Source organism: Hippocampus zosterae, chromosome 12 (assembly GCF_025434085.1).
Source record: "Hippocampus zosterae strain Florida chromosome 12, ASM2543408v3, whole genome shotgun sequence".
In the NCBI taxonomy this organism is placed as follows: domain Eukaryota; kingdom Metazoa; phylum Chordata; class Actinopteri; order Syngnathiformes; family Syngnathidae; genus Hippocampus; species Hippocampus zosterae.
In genome coordinates, this window is record NC_067462.1 from 19126553 (window position 1) to 19146368 (window position 19816).

Consider the following 19816-nt stretch of genomic DNA (forward strand, 5'->3'; position numbering starts at 1 on the left):
GAAGATGGATGGATGGACTCAAAGAAACGGCTCTGAGCTGTTCAGCCTATGCATTGGTGCAAAGCACAGGTGTCAAACTCAAAGCCTGGGGGCCAGATTGGGCCCACCATGACAATTTATATGGCCCATGAAATGTAAATCATTTGTTTCAATTTCCATGATACTTTTTAAAACCTGTACCGAAATTTCAAATCCGCATTTGTAAAAAATAACATTGAGATTTTACAATTTTTTTGCCCTGTTTACACTTACTTGAACTATGACTGGACAACCTGTTATAGTCGACTGGTTTCAAAACTAGTAATCCATCAATTTGTTGTGTACAAGTAACAATACGGTGAGGCGATTAAACCTTTATTTGGTTTCATAAGACGTAACTGTGGGCCGTGACAAATATTGAGTTTGACACCCCTGCTGTAAAGACTGCTTGGTCTCTTCAATTTAGCGCTCGTTGCACTTCTCACTACACTGCACACCATAAACAGCATTGCTGAGTTTGCCTGTTGGAATGATGTCCTTGGGGTGAAACTGCTTTTGTGTGGTGTTTGATGTTTGAAATGCATTGGTATGTTGTGTGTGTGTGTGTGTGTGTGTGTGTGTGTGTGCGGGGGATGGGGGGGGGATCCTTCAGAATTTTGTGAGAAACCAGCTACATAATGCGCCACTACAACTGCCTCCTGTTTGTACCCTCGGGTGTTAACATTTAGAAGTGAAGAAGCCTTTTGGATAAAAGGTGAAACGTCTTCACCAAACAAAAGACTCTGAGTTGCCGTGATTCAACCTATGCAAATTATCTGGTGGACTGAGAATCTACACAGTCATTAATAATGGGCGCATTCTAACTGTGCCACACTGAAAAAATAAAAATCCTTGGATTTACATTAATTCGAACATGTATATCGGTTGCACATGATTAAAATGTGGTAAACCGATTTAATTTTCCTGTTATCCTAAAAAATAAACAAATGATGAATGTTTATTTCATACATTTTATTCACATGCAACCAAAACTGAAGTACTTTTTTTTTCAGTGAAATGGCTTGAATGCAAATCAACATACTCTATTTGAGCTAACACTTCCTTTAATAATGTTGTAACATTATGGCAAATAATCAAGAACAAGCAGATGCAAATGTTATGATAAATCTGTTGCAATAGAGGAACACCTCTGAATACTCCAACTATGTAAGGATATGAATTTGTTATTGGTCTTTTCCTGAAGGCATCTGCGATAGCACGTCTGTCAAAGTCAAGGCCCGAGGGCCAAATCTGGCCCACCAGATCATTTCATGTGGCCCGCGAGAGCAAATCAAGCATGTCAACTTTTCCATGATGCTTGCTGAAGTCTGAACCAACGTTTCAATTTGTCATATGTAATTCATAATAACATATGATATTGCAAACATTCTCTCATTACCAAAGCCCTTATTACATTCACGAAAACAATGTTTCAACAAGTCATTATTCTTGACTTCTGATTTTAAAACTAGTTATCCATCTTTTGTGTGTGTGTGTGTGTGTGTGTGTGTGTGTGTGTGCGTGTGTGTGTGTGTGGTATACTGCAGTTAACTGTAGTACAGTAATGCAATAACCATGATATAACGCCATTATTATAATATGTGTTGTAATAAAATTGCATGTGGCAAATATAGACAATATATAATAAATGTTACATACATATACAGTGCACTCCGCTTAATAGAACACCATTGGGCCGAAGCGCTTCTGTTCTACTAAGCGGGGTTTCTATTAACCGGAGACACTTTATTAGGTACACCTTCAGACACGTCGACGACCAAGTTATGCACGCAGAAAACCCCCTGTTGACGAGTTAGAAGAGATTTTTCGACTGTGGACGTCCATATCTTTAATCAAACAACAAAACAACAACTTTAATCAACTTCAGTCAAACATCTCAAATCACGAGAAAAATTTCGTTACTTTTGTCTGGAAACAGGAGTCCGTAATTTTGCGGTTGACTTCCCTCTCAATGCGCTGGATAAGAGGGAAGTCCTGGAAACCGCGGGCGTACCTTCTGAGAATCCGGCAATGCATCGTATCGTCTGAGTATGTCCTTCTTATAGCCCTCGTCTCTTGAATGAAGTTGAAGCCATTGTGACGTGCGTGTGTCTATGTGTGGAGTGACGCGTGCTACCTGTTACTGTATACGGCTAGAACTACCGCGTTTTCTCGCGATAGTGGTACAGTATCGCGATAGCTACACTTCGAAAACCACTAGTTTACAATGTTCATTGCTTACGGCCTGTTCTATTAAGCGGAGATCTGTTCTACTAAGCGGAGTATCTTTATAGGAAATTGCATTAGGCAAATCTGTTCCAGAGCCTTTTGCTCTATTAAGCGGATTACTCTATTAACCGGTGTTCTATTAAGCGGTGTGCACTGTACTGTATAACATCGTGTTATCAAAATCTGTAGTCGTATAAATATAAATAAAATAAATATCTATCATTCAACTTGGCAGTTGAAAAATATTTACAGCATGTACCACCTAAAAAAGTCATTTTACAGGTAGCAGCATTGAATCAATATCATAATATAATGACATCGCAGGCCTAAGTGTTCTCACAACAAGGCGGAGGTCTTACACGTGAATTTATTATTGCAAGCCACTGTAACTTTAAGCACAGTGCTTGAAAGTAGGAAAATAAAATGTACTAAAGTAATAATTACAGTTGAATGTACTGAAAATATTGAATGAAAATCATACTGCAATAAATGTTTTTTTAATCCTAAACATTAAATACCCTGTAAAGTAATTTGTGTGCATTTTTAAATACACTCAATATGTTTGAGGATAAGTGTTGAAAACATCGTCGAAGACCGAGATAAATATAGTACTGAATTGCTGATATATACGGTAGCACAAAACTCACCCTCTCAGCTGTCTTCATTTTTTGGGCGGGGCTAGATGGGGATGAGCCGATGCAACCAAGGAACAGAATGAGTCCCCCCGCCCCACTACGAAAGTGTCCTCATTTTATTTGTGGCAATTCCGCTTCCTGATTGATAATAACTCGGCCTACTCTACTACTACAACATGCAGTTAGCCATCAAAGCTATGCCCACAACCCGAAAAAAATGCATGTTCCCTAACTGTGATGTATTTTGTGCTATTTGAGCTACAACGTGTGCTGTGTGCAGGCATTCGTGGCGCATATAGTGAGAGTGATGTGGTGAATTACACTAAAATGTGGATATGAGATTTTTATACTTTTTAACCACATTGGCAAAAAAATTGAATGACTCAGCACCAACTGTGATAAAAGTATGTGTGTGTATACATATACATACATCATACATACATAGATACATACATACATATACTATATATATATATATATATATATATATATATATATATATATATATATTGTGGTGAGGTGAGGTGTGTGCATTTTGAGGGGGGTGAAGAAATTTTACACTAATATATATTTGTTGTGTTTATTGATGTTTTTACAACTATACAGTATCGTAATCATATTGAATAATAATACTTTATAGTTTGTTATCATGGAAATGTGTAATAATTCTCTCATATGACTTGACATGCATGTAATTCAGTCAGTGTTGTGGGAGTGTGAATGTGAATGCTATCTCTTTCTTCCGCTTTACTGACTGGTGACCTCTCAGTTTTGCCTGAAGTTAGCGAAAATGCTCCTCCCCGTGTCTCTGAACTGGATAAATGGTATAACAAACCAGACATTTATTTTTGTTGTATTTTAGAGATCACTGCATTTTTTAAATAAAGATTGGGATTGATTTGATGTGAGGCGATCAGGAGGTGTTGCCTCACTCTCCAACCAGGATTTCTTTCTTTTTTTTTTTAATAGAAACTTTCAACCATTTGGGTGGATTTTTTCCCCAAACACATCACACAGATTTCATCATGTCAACATGTTGACAGAAACAACAAAAAAAACCCCAAAACCACAATCATTTCGGTATGGACTTGAAATAATATGCTACGTGATCCTCAAAGTGAGGCATGTGTGTTCATGGAAATGCATGTGTTGTTGTGTAAAGGGACAAAAGGAGGTTCACTGTGTGTTATTTTGTGGTGAGTGCATGCGTGTGTGTGTATGTGTGTGTGTGTGAGAGTGTGTGCGTGTTAATGTAAGATGCGTGTAGGATCAATGCTGTGTGGAACTGAATTAGACTAAATGACAGGAATACCAGGAGTGAAATATATTAACAGAAGATATATTTAGAAAAGAAAAGCTGTGTTTTGAGAAATAACATCTCTCCATCAATCCTTCCATTCATTTTTCTACCTCATCTCCTTTTCAGGGTAACAGGTGAGATTGGAGCCTGGCGCTGGCTGACTTTGGGTGTCGGATTCACACTAGACTGGACATCAGCATGTTAGTTCTCAGTTAACCTAGTTTGCATATTTTTGGAGTGTGAGTGGAAACATACACCTTGCTGTCTGATACACAAACTCCACACAGAAAGGTTAAAGCTGGAATTCGAGCCAAGAGCTATGAGGCAAAGGCTCTAGCCAGATACAGCACCATACCGTGTGCTCAATTATTTCACAAATTAAATGAGATCAAGATTCACACTGGTTTGCACCTTGTAGGTTTGAATTTTTTTAATTTAATTTTTTTAGAGACAGAAATAGGTTTGATTTGTGTCCACCCTGCTGAGATAATTACAGCAATGGTAATGGTGTGGCCTTTGTGGTGTGTTTGTGACCTGACAAGCAGACATTGATGTCCCACAAGAGTTCTTTCATCAAATCCACCTGAAAAAAAACAAATAAACAAACTTAGCCTGTGAAAACACCCTTAAAAGCTACAAATAATGCCCCAGTTGCTCCCCCTGTCTTTGTGTTTGACAGCACAAAAACAGATGTTAAAGCAAGTTTCTCACACATTCTTCAGTTTTGCTCCCCTTCTGCCACTGACCTCTCTCTGTCTTGTATGTTTGTGTTTGTGCGTGTGTGTGTGTGTGTGTGTGTGTGTGTGTTTGTGTGCGCGAGCGCACGCACAAGCACACTCTTGACTAAATGCCCTAAACTTAAAAATGGCATGAAGTAGTTGCGATGATTATAAGCATATTTTTCCAACTGAGTACAAAGTTCAATGGAAGTTTTTGGGAGGACCAACTAAATGGATGCATTGATGTCACAAAATAAAAGGTCAGAGGTTCAAGGTGTGGCCTTCTCAAACCAACTTTTTTGTCGTTCATGACGGTTGCGCTTGTCAGGCTGTCTTGGACTGGGCGATACATCACACGATGAGTCAGTCACCTACCAGACCCTGCCCAATCGTCGCGTGCTTCCGTCAAGATTCAGTTCATCGGCGCAGATCTGTTGGGGAGGTGGCACACGCAGCTGTCAAAGTAATGACGGTGGAGGAGTTACATGCAGAAATAGCAAACGAAAGAGAGAAAGAAAGAAAGAACTTATTAATGACACCAGGTTTGCTAATCAGGTACAAGTACAAAAGATCACATCACACGGCAGTGTTTCCGGAAGTAAATATTGACTCCAGCATGTAGGGGCACGTTTTTAACATTTTGTTTCAATGGAGGAGTGATGCGGGAGGAGGGAGAAATATTCGGGTAAATTAGATTACATTTTTTCTCTTCATTTAATAGAGACATCTACTTAAATTGATGTCACGTCACGGCGAGATCTACTATAAAAATGATTACGTAGTAAAAGTCATATTTGTTTTTGGACGGTGAACGAGTACACAAAAAATCTGATATAACAAAACAAAATCAGAGTTGGGCATCACTCCCTTCAGTGTGAGCTTAACACTTAAAAAGTCTCTGTAAATTGAAAATAACTGTCTTGCGAATTTGCCAAACCCCAGAGAAGACTGTTAACAACTGTGCCAAGTGAAAAAAAGCACCACAAAATGAAAATCGTGAAAAAAAAACTCATTATTTCTACCCTCAGACGCCTTGGTGAAATCACATCCTCCTCAACTCAATAAAATATCTCTGTCGAGTGTCTTTATTATGCAGGTACGTGCATTTATTCAGTTCATGAAATAAAAATATAGCTGGAATATAATGGCACCCTCTCTCCGTACAACATCCTCCATGAACCAGGAAGGGAGTAATTTGGGGGGGGGGAACAAAACAAAATGATTTGTCGCAATATTTAGCCCATTTTTAATAATAATAATAATAATAATAATAATAATAATAATAATAATAATACATTTTATTTATAAGCGCCTTTCAAGACACCCAAGGAAACTTTACAATAACAAAAAACACAAAACAATACGGGTTGAGCAGCGGCAGCCAAAACACGCCAGCGTTCACTCAACCCGAAGGTCAGAAAGAAACCACAGGGGAGGGAGAGAGGGAGAAAAAACCCACACTCGAACTACCCTCATTTTGAGGATAATTTGAGTGAGGCAAAAAAACTCCAGCATAAGCATATGACAGTTACAACAGGTACCAAGACATACACAATGAAGACGGTGAATCAAGGGAATGTATGAGGGAGGGGTTAATGGTGGGGGACTAGCTTCCGTGCATATTTTCATCAGGGGAAGGTCGAGATAGCTGATGTTGTTTTGGTAGCAGGCTGCCCAAGAATTCAAGACAGCTTTGAGTCCGTGGCTTATGTCTCTTTAGTGGCGTCGATCAGCCAAATCCATGATTTCAGTCAGTAATTGAACACGGATTCCAGTTTTCTCCAAGTTGTTGTCCATCCTGCAAACCCGCAACAGTTTGTGGTTGAGCACAGTCTGAGTGTTGGACATCCGCATTATGCCATCCTTAGACCGGCAGCCTCGTCCAATAGAGCCACTCCCGTCGGTTGAATTTTCGATAGATCAGGAAACTGCTCACACCAAACAGCAGCATACCTGTTATTGGAAGGCCGAAAATGTAGATGCCGTCCAAATCCTCAACGGAGAGTGTTGACAGGCACACCATTCTCCGCTTCCTCCAAGGATCTAGGGTGTACCCAGCAGCAAAAGTCCCAGAGGGACAAGTAGGCTCCCCACTGCCTGCTCTTCTCATCGAGAAAATGTTGGCATTTGGCATCGAGAGACCAGCCAACCAATTCCATGTTTGTTTTTAGGATGAAAATACGACAGGAGGCTCGGAAAAGTCAGACATAAGAACACATGGATAACACATGGACTGAGTCGCGAGCAGGGAAGGGTGAGGTGGGGAGGGGTGGGGGGGACAGCGCAGAAAGCAAAAAGCGTCCGCCTTCGTCGAGAGCCAAGCAAGAATTTAGATTCCTTTTGCAATAACTCTCATTTTACTTTTTTTTTTTTTTGCAGGGGTGTTTAAGGCACAGGATTAGTTTGCCCTATTTAGTCATCGTAAATGAGTTATTGGTTTTTCTTCCTTTGTTCCAAGTTGATAATATATTTGAGCCAGTAAGCGATATGGACTGTTCATACAACTGTGTTTTTGTTGAATGGAAGTACTCCTGTGTTTCATTTTTGTTACCGTAGTTTTCCTTGCGTAGGCTTGACTTCACTGGTTGTTCTCGTTTCATTTTTACAGCTGTGTACTTCAGCCGTGGGCCACCTTATTCTGTTTGCTGTTTTTACACATAGCTTTTGGTGACCTTACATCGTCATTGTTTTTGTTATCGGGCAGTGTTATTTCCTTGAGGGTGCCCACCTTTTGTTTTAAGTGTTAAGTGTTGTTTGATTGCTCATTTCTTTATTGTGTGTGTCTGCTCTAGTGTCTAAGTTTTGGCAAATTTCACCAACTGTTACTCTTAATGGCTGCCTACCTTGCACACACCCACCGGCAATGGTTCTCTGAATACACAATTTCATTGGCTAAATCCTGTGATGTAAGGTGCGTGGCACGGGGTGACCCAGTGGTTAGCACATCGGCTTCAGAGCGCAGAGGTGCAGGGTTCGGCTGTAAGGAATTTTTTTTCTCCGCGTACACTGGTTTCCTCCCACATTCCAAAACCATGGAACATTATAAATTGTCCTGAGGTGTGAGTGTGAGCATGGATGGTTGTTCGTCTCTGTGTGCCCTGCAATTGGCTGGCAACCAGTTCAGGGAGTACCTGGCCTACTGCCCCGAAGACAGCTGGAATAGGCTCCACACCCTCCGCGACCATTGCAAGGATAAAGCGGACCGGAAAATGGATGGATGTGATGTGGGGTGCAGTATTTACATTTACATGCACACGAGTCTGTACATTTACTACCATCATGACCAAAAAAATGCTATAAAGTTGCATGGGATGAACACTGCGTTAAACCATGAAACATGGCACAGTAAAATGAATCTGGATCCGCACCGGCATTATTGAGGAGCAATGCTTTATAGGGCTGAGATGAGACGACTCACTGGATTACTGAAGAACATTCAATTTCTTTGCACACAAAAAGTCTTTGCCAGAACAGGCATCCAGAAAGTACACTGCAACATTTTATATGAGCTTAATCCACTGATTTTCCTTTGTAGTTGATTTATATGTATTCTTGTGCCCAATTGTAAATTACGCCGCACAGTTTTACATAAAGTTGCTTTAATTTAAACGAATGTAGCCTTGGTCTTCGACTCTTCCTCGCTTCAGCGTCAGATAAAAATTGATCTGGGAAGCACACTGTACTGAATAATGAATGTGGCTTGGGAGTTCTCCTACACGGTGGTTCAAGCGGTTGATTAGCATGCCAACTACAAGAACACATATCATGGCATCACCCCATGCCTCAAAAGCTCATATTCACTTTTTAATGGTTACAAGGAAGACGGCATGTGTAAAAAGTAACCGATGATTGTCGCACAGACATCATTTAAGGGCTTTCATTAATGATTTGACACTGCTTTTATTTTTTCTCCTTGCAGCAGAGTTATATTGTAGTTCCCCTCATTAGTATCTGCACTGGCATAAAAAGGACTTTGAAGGCTCTCACAAAGTGTAGTCTTACCCTCAGTCAACTTTTGGGCCCCAAACTTCAGGAATTCTTGATCAAGCACCTTCGGGCGGGGGGGGGGGGGGGGGGTCGACCATGTGAATTGTGAAACTCAAGCTGGATTACTGGTATTGTTTTGTACTGATTGCAAGGTACTAATTCCAAGCTGTTGGCACCGTTTGCCAAAGGCTTGACTGACAATATAAAAATGTTTTTATATAAGCCTAAATATATCGATAACATGAATAAAGTAAATCGTAACGTCTAAGTGAAATGTCTCAATTTGACATTCACTGATCATCTTCAATTTATATTCTCTATAGATTTTGTGTTGCACACCATAAACAAAACAAACAGCCAAATCACACACGGTGACATGCAAGCAGATATGTCAGACTGAAAGGGGCGCGCAAACAGTTCTGCTCCTGTTGAGATGAGGGTGATGCCTTGCTCAAGGGCACCCTGAGAGTTGCTGGGCAGACTCGCATCTCTCCAACAACTGGTTGCCTTTTTAAAAACTTAATACAACATATGGTCTGCAGCAGGAGTTATTTTATAAACCCGGTTTCATTTTTTTGGGGGTGTTCGCTTGCAGCTCACTAAAGTGGCTTGTTTGCACTCTCCAAAGAACTTAATGGGAATGAAAAAAACAAAAAACAAAACAAAGCAAAAACAACCAAACAAAACAATTTCCCTCTCGGGAGGTTATTATCATATTATGATCATTATTTATCTTCCAGGTGATTATTATATTGGCTTCAAGTTGACACAGAAGTAAAGGGCTAAATGTGACTAAAAGCAATGCTGCAAAAGAAATTGCACAAAGGAGTGCTTATATTCCCGAAATATTGTAAATGAAGAAAATCGAGTTACCAAACTGAATCAAAGTAGAAAGAACCAATATTATGCTGGTACAGTGAAGCAGGACAATGAATAATGGCAAAAAGCTAAGGAATACGCTAAATAATATAATGGGACAAAACATAACTCCAGAAGACGTTGTAATGGATATTAAATGAATAGGAGAAAAATCTCACATGGATCAGAAAAGTGCATTAGTGCATTAGTGCATTGACCTCACAGTGCAGAGGTTCCAGGTTCAATCCCAACTCCAGCCTTCCTGTGTGGAGTTTGCATATTCTCCCCGGGGCTGCGTGGGTTTTCTCCAGGTCCTCCAGGTTCCTCCCACACTCCAAAATAATCCATGGCAGGTTGTCTGAACACTCCAGATTGTCCCTCGGTGTGAGTGTGAGTGTGAGCACGGATGGTTGTTCATCTCTGTGTGCCCTGCGATTGGCTGGCAACCAGTTCAGGGTGTCCCCCGCCTAATGCCCGAGGACAACTGGGATAGGCTCCAGCACCCACCGTGACCATCGTGAGGAAAAGCAAATCGGAAAATGAAGGAATGAATGAATATATATACAGGTATATATAAGACAAAAGATGATTCCAGCAAACGGTTGAAGTAAGTAAGGAGATGTGTTTAGACTACCGTATATGTAAATGCATTGGAGCAAATATGAGCCTGCAGCACATAACAGATCACTTAAAATTAAGAAAAATGGAGATATACAGGATAGATCGCACCCCTGTCAATTCATCCACCTTTTCCGGAGTAACTCTAAAGTGTTCCCATGCCAGCTGAGAGAATCTCTCTCGTGTGTCCTGGGTCATCCCCAGGGCCTCCTCCCAGGGGGGCATCCTTAAAGCATCCGAACCAGATGCCAACCAACCTCCTCCACCAGCTCCTCTCAATGCGGACTCTGAGTCCCTCCTAGATGAGCGAGATTATTTCCTAATCTCTAAATGGCGACATACACATTGCATATTCAACTCATTTTGGGCACTTTCGAGGAGCTTTTTCTTTCCGTCAAGAACCACAGCTCGTGACCATGGGTGAGAGTAGAAAAAGAAGGTGAACCAGTTCATTAAGAGTTTCACCTTCCGGTTTAACTCTCCCTCTTCACCACGATGGACAGATACAAAATCCGCATCACTGCAAAAGCTTCACAAATGTTTTTGTCTGTCTCCTGTTGCATATATACATACAGAGAGAGAGAGAGAGAGAGAGAGAGAGACATAACTGTTCAATTCTTCATTTAATACATTTACAACTCCCGAATGATTTTAAGAAATTGTTAACATCGTAATAAAAACAGAAGGAGAGAGTGCGATTGTTATTTGACACAAAGGAATAATGCTGCATATTCTGCGCAGCCGCTCTACCCACTATGCTCACTATGCCAGGAGTTGACACGCTTTCCCTGGCACAGAATTTGTACTTGGAGTTCAAAACTCATTCCTCAGCGAGGTGGCACAAGTTAATGTGTTAATTACAGTTCATACCTGACACTCCCACAAATTCATATACGGCAAAATCAATGTTGGCAATATGATGATGCCCGATATATCTCACAAGGGAGAGACGCATCACCGCTGTTAATCCGTTGATCACCGTGTCGTCCCTTCAACTTTTTATTTTATTTCTTTTATTTTTAATATGTTTCCAATTTCTTACAGCCAGTTGGGCGTTGTAAACCAGCCATTTTGGTTAATATGTTAATTGACAAATTTAACACTTATGGCATAACTGTTATGCACTTGAACAAGTCTGATGTAGCCTGTGATAAATCTGCAGACAGGAAACACCAAATTACTCGACTGACATTGCCGCAGCTGGAATAGAGACCCTGTTAATCTCGAAGACATTTCAACCGTAACACCGATATTTCACACAACAGTGTACAGTGCAACCAGCGCGAGAAACAAACCTGGCGTGAGAAACGAACAGAGGTTGTGTGAAGGAGGTATATGCAAACAGCGAAGTGTCTTCTGCCAGTAGTCAGGGGGACACCCTGAGCTGGTTGCCAGCCAATTGCAGGGCACAGGTAGACAAACATTCAATCTCATTCACGATCATACCTGGGGACAATTTAGTGTTCTATTGTTTGAGAAATGTAAGGCCGGCACACCCAACTGTGTAGTTCGCTTCCGCACAGCAACCCATTTCTTGTATCAGCCCTTGGAAAGCGCAATAGCGGTTGTCCCGGTAATGTACTTGTTTGGGGTTACTCAATAAAATTCCCCAAAACACATTTGTGGGTGTCAATCTACTGCCTGTCTGAGGCCATCCACCAGCCTTTATGACTCCCGGAACCCACCTGTATGTTCCAATCAGGAACAATAAGTAAACCAACAGTAAGATCGCTTTCAAGTCTATGTATACAGTCATTTTAATTCTGGAATTCAGATTAAGGGCAGGGGAAAGTGCATTATTAACTATTGCCGCCACCTTTCACAAAATTTTGTGCATATTGACCCAAGTTGTTTTCTCAATGAAGTTCAAGACTGAGAAACTCACTATTGCTGGCTCAGTGGCTTTCACTTAGCAACATTTTTCAGGCTTTTCTTAGAGTTGGATCGAGCCTTGTGGGCTCAGTATTTGGGGCTAAAAAAACGGTATGTTGTTCTCCCCTTACTGACACAGAGCAAAGACATTTGTTTTTTTTGTTTTTTTTTTACTATCATGCTATTCGGGTGGGTGCTTGCTGCTTTAGCTCACCCATCACTCCTCATTCATCCCTGAAAACATAGGGGATCAAGGTGTGACCTTGGGCACGGTTCAGATTCCAAGGTGAAAGGTCAGCCTTTCGGCACGCTAAGAGGTTGGTGATGTTTTTCTGTCATCAAAGCAAAGGCATAACATGATGGAACTTGTTTAAACCCGAGCAATTAACTGTCTGTGTGCGGTAGGAGATTAGACAGTGGTTTGCGGCGATTTAAAAAAAAATAAGGTTGCGGGGGTGGGAGGGTAGGGCAACTCCCATGGAAACGCAGGAAGCTGGGCCTTATCTCCAAGGCCCAATAAAGACACTGAGGGAGAAAATATTTCTAAGTGACATCCATGGGAATTTTTTTCCCCCTGGAGCTATAGCCAATCTTTCATTCATTCATTCATCTTCCGAACCGCTTGATCCTCACTAGGGTCGCGGGGGGTGCTGGAGCCTATCCCAGCTATCTTCAGGCAGTAGGCGGAGGACACCCTGAATCGGTTGCCAGCCAATCACAGGGCACACAGAGACGTACAACCATCCACGCTCATACTCACACCGAGGGACAATTTAGAGTGTTCAATCAGCCTGCCATGTATGTTTTTGGAATGTGGGAGGAAACCGGAGACACGGGTTCAAGTGCTTATCCCTTGTTCAAAGTGTATAGGTAAGAGCAGGGGTGGGCAATTATTTGTAGCACAGAGCCACATGAGAACCTGAAAATATTATGGAGGGCCGGCTCAAAAGGGTGAACTAAACTCTACAGAATATTAATTGGATTTCTTGATTTAAAAAGCAGTATTTTGCATTTTTGGGGACGTTTTTCAGACTTTAAGAGTACATTATTCCGTCGTATCAAACGGGACTTGGCGCTACTGCGGGCTTCCGTATCGTCTCCCCCTTGTATCTATGTATGCATATTTTTATAAGACATGCATTCCAAAATCTACAAAACTCATGTTTAGATTAATGACAATGTCCTTGAGTCTGACAGCACCCTCTCAATGCACACTATCAAAACTAATTTGATCCGTTTAATTTCCTGCCTGCAACGGATGAAGATAATTGACGATTCTTTATTCTTTGACTGCCAATCCTGCCCTGAGCCTTCCCTCCTTCCCCGCAAAGGTTTGCATTTATGAATCACAAAAAGCGGAGTCAAAGGCTCGTTATGAGTGATCCAGAGCTCAGACTTTGTCCATTATTTTCTTTCATTTAAATCATATCTGCTTGAATGGATGTGACTGGCAGGAGCGAAATCTGCACCAACCTCCTTCTCGCCACCACCTCCTGCCTTCTGCCCATGACTCACTTATTTGATACGCTTTCAATATCATCATCAAACATGCTAACCCTAACATTTCTCATCTATGGAATGGACATTTTAAAATTTTGTTTGACTTTTCGTTTCAACTGTGGGTGAAAATTGGCGTTCCCTAAAACCAACCAGACACACTACCTGCTCCCTCTTCTAACCTTTGTTATTTTTTTCTCGCACAGACAAGTGGATTGATAGTTGGGGTGTTGAAAGGTTAGAGGGAGGGGTAGAAAGATGAAAGAGGCAATGCCCCAGTGTTTATTGTGAGAGTTGGACTCTTGCTGTGTGCATTCACCTTCTACTGGCTTCCAGACCTTTGATAATTTCCCAGTTCTGCTGCTCGAGATGGAACACAAAAGCATGAAAAGGTACATCAATTAAATATCTGTAGTAGACAAGGCCATCAATTAATTCAATCATGTGAGATTTAATTGTGGAAACAATGATAAAAGCAAGCAATAAATCAACAGTAACATAAAACATAAGCACCCTGAGGCATGAAAGTGGAGTAGTGGCAGATTAGATTTATACCAGGTATAAATAGATTGTTTTGCTACTTTTGGGATGTATGAATCTGGTATATGGTTCAACTGTGGTAAAACTTTAAACCTTGAATTTGTACCCACAAAGGTGGTGTCTTATACTGCGGTGTAACTACAGCAGATTTTCCTGCATCACCTTCAGTGATTCCCAACCACTTTATTGAGCCAAAGGCACAGATTTGAAATGTAAAGAATCTCAGGGCACACCACCCAATAAATAAAAATAGAAAAAGTGTCACAAAGAGTTGGATGTATATGTTGATTACAGACAGTACTTTTTACCACCGAATACAAGACCATTCATTTGTTCAGTCTGTCAATATGGGCCCTATTTTGGAAGGCAGGCAGCCGTCCGCTTAAAAAATGGACACATCTTCATGGTGCTGGTGCAAGTCTAGTCTAGCATTTTTGGGGTCTGCAATGCTCCTCATTAGGCATTCCGGCAGACAAAACCTCTGTGGCCCCTGATGTGCATGATAATTTTGTAATGAAAATTGATGTGAAAAAAAAAGGCACATCTCTATTTTCGTACCGGGGCAGGTCTAGTTGAGTGTCTTTGTGAATTTGGTAGATGTGCAAGGCATTCTGAGTGATGCGACGATTGTGCATGGCCAGGCACAACTCGTAATTTTGTGACAAAAACTAGACTAAATTTTAGACGACTTAAAATCAGGTGTAATTGATAGCGCAGGTGGTGTAACACGATTTGGGTGTATTTGATCAAGACGCGGGGCAGATGGACTTGTATGAACCTGTGGAGGAAAAAAGTTGGGAACCACTGGCGTAGAGGAACACGATAGGACAAGAAAAAAAAACGTCATTGCAATTTGTAGGCACCGTGAGCTATAATATGCAATCAGCTTTCAATACGAGCCAACTCCGGTTCCTCGAGTGCCATATCCTTCCTGTTTTGAATATCCCTCTTCTCCAACACATCTGATTCAAATGATCGGCTCATCAGCAAGCTCCGTAAAAGTCTGAAAAGATCAGGAGCAATTAAATCAGGTGTGTTGCAGTCGGGAGAGATCTAATACAGGCAGAATATGGCTCTTGAAGAGTATCCGCAATATCTCATGGAGACTAGTCGGGTTCTAGGGAGTCAGGGTCTTGGTGACGTTGCAGAGACTAATTCTGAAGAGATAGCTCTAAGACCTGGAAATGACCGATGGAAGGAGACAGTCGGAGCAGGGCAGGTGCAGAAACATCAATCAAAAACATGGGCGTACCTTATGATGAGACAAATGAGCAAGCACTGGAGGGCAATGATGCAAACACATGAACCATAATTTATGCATGAATCAGAACATAGAGCAAAGTACAAAAAGACAAAAAACAGGCCATAGGATACTGGATCACTGCGGGATACAGCATCATTCACACCGTAGCATCAAAGAGCTTCCCCAAATGAAATGAGAAAGCAATCGCTAAAACTACTGTGCTCATCATGCAACAAAACAGTCTGATTTATCTAGTTTGTGTTAATTTTATTTTATGAACGGGAACCTTTTATTTCTCCCCATTTGGCGATATTTGATTGAGATATGAGTCTTTCAGCATTTCAGCCACCTGTTACCTTCTTCAACATTTGGTAATTACTTTTTCATTGAACGGATGAATGATCAAATGTGCGACTACAATCTGGCATCTGATGAAAACGGCATTAGCCATCTTGCTGAGTGATGATTTAGGATCTAACCATTTGTTTGAAGAGTATTGATCATCCACATACAAGTACTGGACTGTATTGACAAATTCATCCAAGTGGCAAAAAAAATAATAAACCTTGCCATGACACGAATTACCTAGATTATTGCAAATGACAACATGACTAAAAAAGTACATCAGGAAAAGCTTGGTGTAGCTGTCCCCCAGATGAATGACCAGGTGAAATATTTATATACATAAATATATCAAACCATCCATCCATTTTCCAATCCGCTTATCCTCACATGGGTCACGGGTAGTGCTGGAGCCTATCTCAGCTGTCTTCAGGCACTAGGCGGGGGACACCCTGAAACGGTTGGCAGCCACTCACAGGGCACACACGGACAGACAACCATCCGCGCTCACACTCACACCGAGGGACAATTTAGTTTGTTCCATTAACCTACCATGCATGTTTTTGGAATGTGGGAGGAAACCAGAGTACCCGGAGAAAACCCAGACAGGCACCGGGAGAACATGCAAACTCCACACAGGAAGGCCGGAGCTGGGATCGAACCCTGCACTTCTGAATTGTGAGATCGACGCGCTAACCAGTAAATATATGTGAGGATGAGGAAATATTGTATGCTTGTAAAACTGCTCATTTTTCTGTAGGATTTATGAGAAAATTAAACAAAGTCACAACTTTAAAGATTTGAAAACAAGTAGGAGCCACTGTAATACATCAAAGTCTGAAGTATGTCTTCCTTTTCCAGACAGGTAGGTTTTTCTTTCACTGTAAAATGACCCCCCACCCCCACCCCCACCCTCTGCCCCTCCAAAAAAAGCGATTACCGCCAAGATTCTTATGACTCCAATAATACACACAATAATTGGCCATTTTACACTTCCGTCAAATGTGGCTTTGAACATCAAGGCGTGTGTTGACAGGTAGGCATTGTTTCTGTCTGCCGTGAGTTTGGAATTCCGCGTGGAAAGCACCATGACTTAAAATAGAACAATAACACTGTCTGGAAGTAGCAAAGTACAACATAAGCCTTGTTATGACCTTGCTTTTTCACCAATGAGTCATGTCATGTCACCGTCTAGTATTTTTACCTCAGGAAATGTCACATACATATTGTCAGAAGTTGTAGGACAGCAAAAAGGACACCACTTCTTTCCCATTTCAATGTTTTGCAATGCGGTTAACAACTAAAATCTGAAAATATCATGAAAATGCATACATCTCGCAGAAGCATTGCTGCAACAATTTGGAATAAATCAAATTGATTAACGGGAGCCCCCGGTGTATTGAGCTTTGTATATGAACTAAAATAGTGTCCCAAATGCACCATTTGGGAAAGGTGCTTGATGACATCGGATATTGAACCGCCTCGTTATAGTTAAAACAGATGTCTGCAGCTTACGGTTTCCTGATGTTCAACAATGCATCCATCCATCCGTCCATTTTCTGATCCGCTTGATCCTCACAAGGGTTGTGGGGCGTGCTGGAGCCTATCCCAGCTGTCTTCGGGCAGTAGGCGGGGGACACCCTGAACCAGTTGTCAGCCAATCGTAGGACACACAAAGACGAGCAACCATCCACACTCACAATCACACCGAGGGACAATTTAGAGCAGGGGTCTCAAACCTGTGGCCCTTGGCCCAAATGCGGCCCACAGGACAATAATTTGAGGCCCCCCCTTGATCTGAAAGTTTAACGTTAGTGCGTCCTGTGCGAGTTTGATATTGATACCGTACAAATTAGCACTACCTCTGTGCTAAATAATTAGGTCTGTCTAATGACAGGTCTGTCATTCAAAGGCTGACAACTTGGGAGCACCCGGACGACAGCGGCAACGTGACCGTGCCCACGGTGCACTGCACCATCTTGAATACACGTGCAAACCACAGATGTAAACAACCCGCTGCTGATGCCTTCGCTAGTGCTGCTGTATACACATTTAAAAAAGATAAACAACATGCCAGTGTGGCTGGCACCGGAGCCAGGTTCTCCGAAAAAACAAAAAACCTGACGTTACACACGCACAAGAACGGGGAAAATGAGTGCTAATACGCTAATACGGAGCTAGCACTATTACATTACACACAAGCAAAGTTTTATGCGTATGTGTCAGTGTTCGCATTACCGTTCGCTCCATGCTAGCTACTCGCCGAACTTCTCAAACTTTCTTAATTTTTAAAATGTATTTCATTTATTACTAAACGGACACCAAAAACATAGTGTTTCCATGGTTTCTGACCTTCAACCAATCACTTACTGTGCCGTACTTGACGTCATAAGCAGGCGCAGGACCCTGAGCAAAGCTGGTACCAGCGGAAACTATATTTTTTGATTTGTTTAGTTATTTTTTTATTTCATCTTATTATATGTGTCGAAAAATAAAAATGAAGATATTTGAAAACAGTGCAATGTTTTACCAAAGCTTTTCTTGAGGAAAACCGGAATCCAAAGCACTGAAAAAGTGTAGGGTATAGCAGAAGCCAAATCAGTGAGGAATCTATCTATCTATCTATCTATCTATCTATCTATCTATCTATCTATCTATCTATCTATCTATCTATCTATCTATCTATCTATCTATCTATCTATCTATCTATCTATCTATCTATCTATCTATCTATCTATCTATCTATCTATCTATCTATCTATCTATCTATCTATCTATCTATCTATCTATCTATCTATCTATCTTTGAAGTCAAGATGGCGCCCGAGTAGGCAGCCGTCAGCAAGTGCTCTCATGAGCCTTGCTTTTTTTTTTGTTCTTGTGTTTCTTTTGTCACTTTGTGTTTGTTGTTACGTCGTGTGGACTTGATGTGGACCTTTTTCAGCATTTTTTAGCCACTACATTCATCAAGTAGGAGACTCTGTGCTTGGTGGTTGCGCCTTCTCGGCAGCATGGGTATACTAGCACTGTTTTTGACTGGAGGAATGTCGGCGCCATTTGACTGTCGTTGCTGGACAGTCCCGGGGCGCTTGTGTAATGGGCCTGTAATGGGCAGCATTTTTCACAGCCCCGCTTTGTTCAGCGGAGAGATCGGTGCTGTTGAACGGTCTGCGGCTGGATGGATGGAGGTCTTGAGGAGCCGACGATGAGAAGAAAGGAGCGTTGGCGCGGAGTGCCGATGCGGATTTGGAGCTGGGAGTCGCGGCTTGGAGTTTGAAGCGGATTATGTGGGACAGGAGAAGTGAACTAATCTCTTTTCGTCATTGGACGCTACAGCTTCGTGTTTGCTTTCAAACTTTGCTTGTAGCAGACGTGTGCACATTTTTCAGCATGATGTCTCTGATCCACTGGTGAAAGGACACTTTGATCCTCTCCTCTTTCATCTATAACTGCTTCAGACAACAAAGTGTATGCAGAAAAGTGGTGAAGATTGCACGACTGTCTCTGTCCTATGTGTTGTCTTGTGTTATTTTTGTTATTTTTGACTTCAAAATGGCGCCGCGAGAGTGGCTGCCTTTCCAGCAGCTCCTATTTTTTTGTTGTTCTACTTCTTCCTTTCATAACTTTGCTGCTGTGAATCTGGAATTTCTCCATTGCGAGACTAATAAAGGTTTTCTTAATCTTAATCTTATCTATCTATCTATCTATCTATCTATCTATCTATCTATCTATCTATCTATCTATCTATCTATCTATCTATCTATCTATCTATCTATCTATCTATCTATCTATCTATCTATCTATCTATCTATCTATCTATCTATCTATCTATCTATCTATCTATCTATCTATCTATCTATCTATCTATCTATCTATCTATCTATCTATCTATCTATCTATCTATCTATCTATCTATCTATCTATCTATCTATCAATTCTGTTTTTAATAAATGCATTCT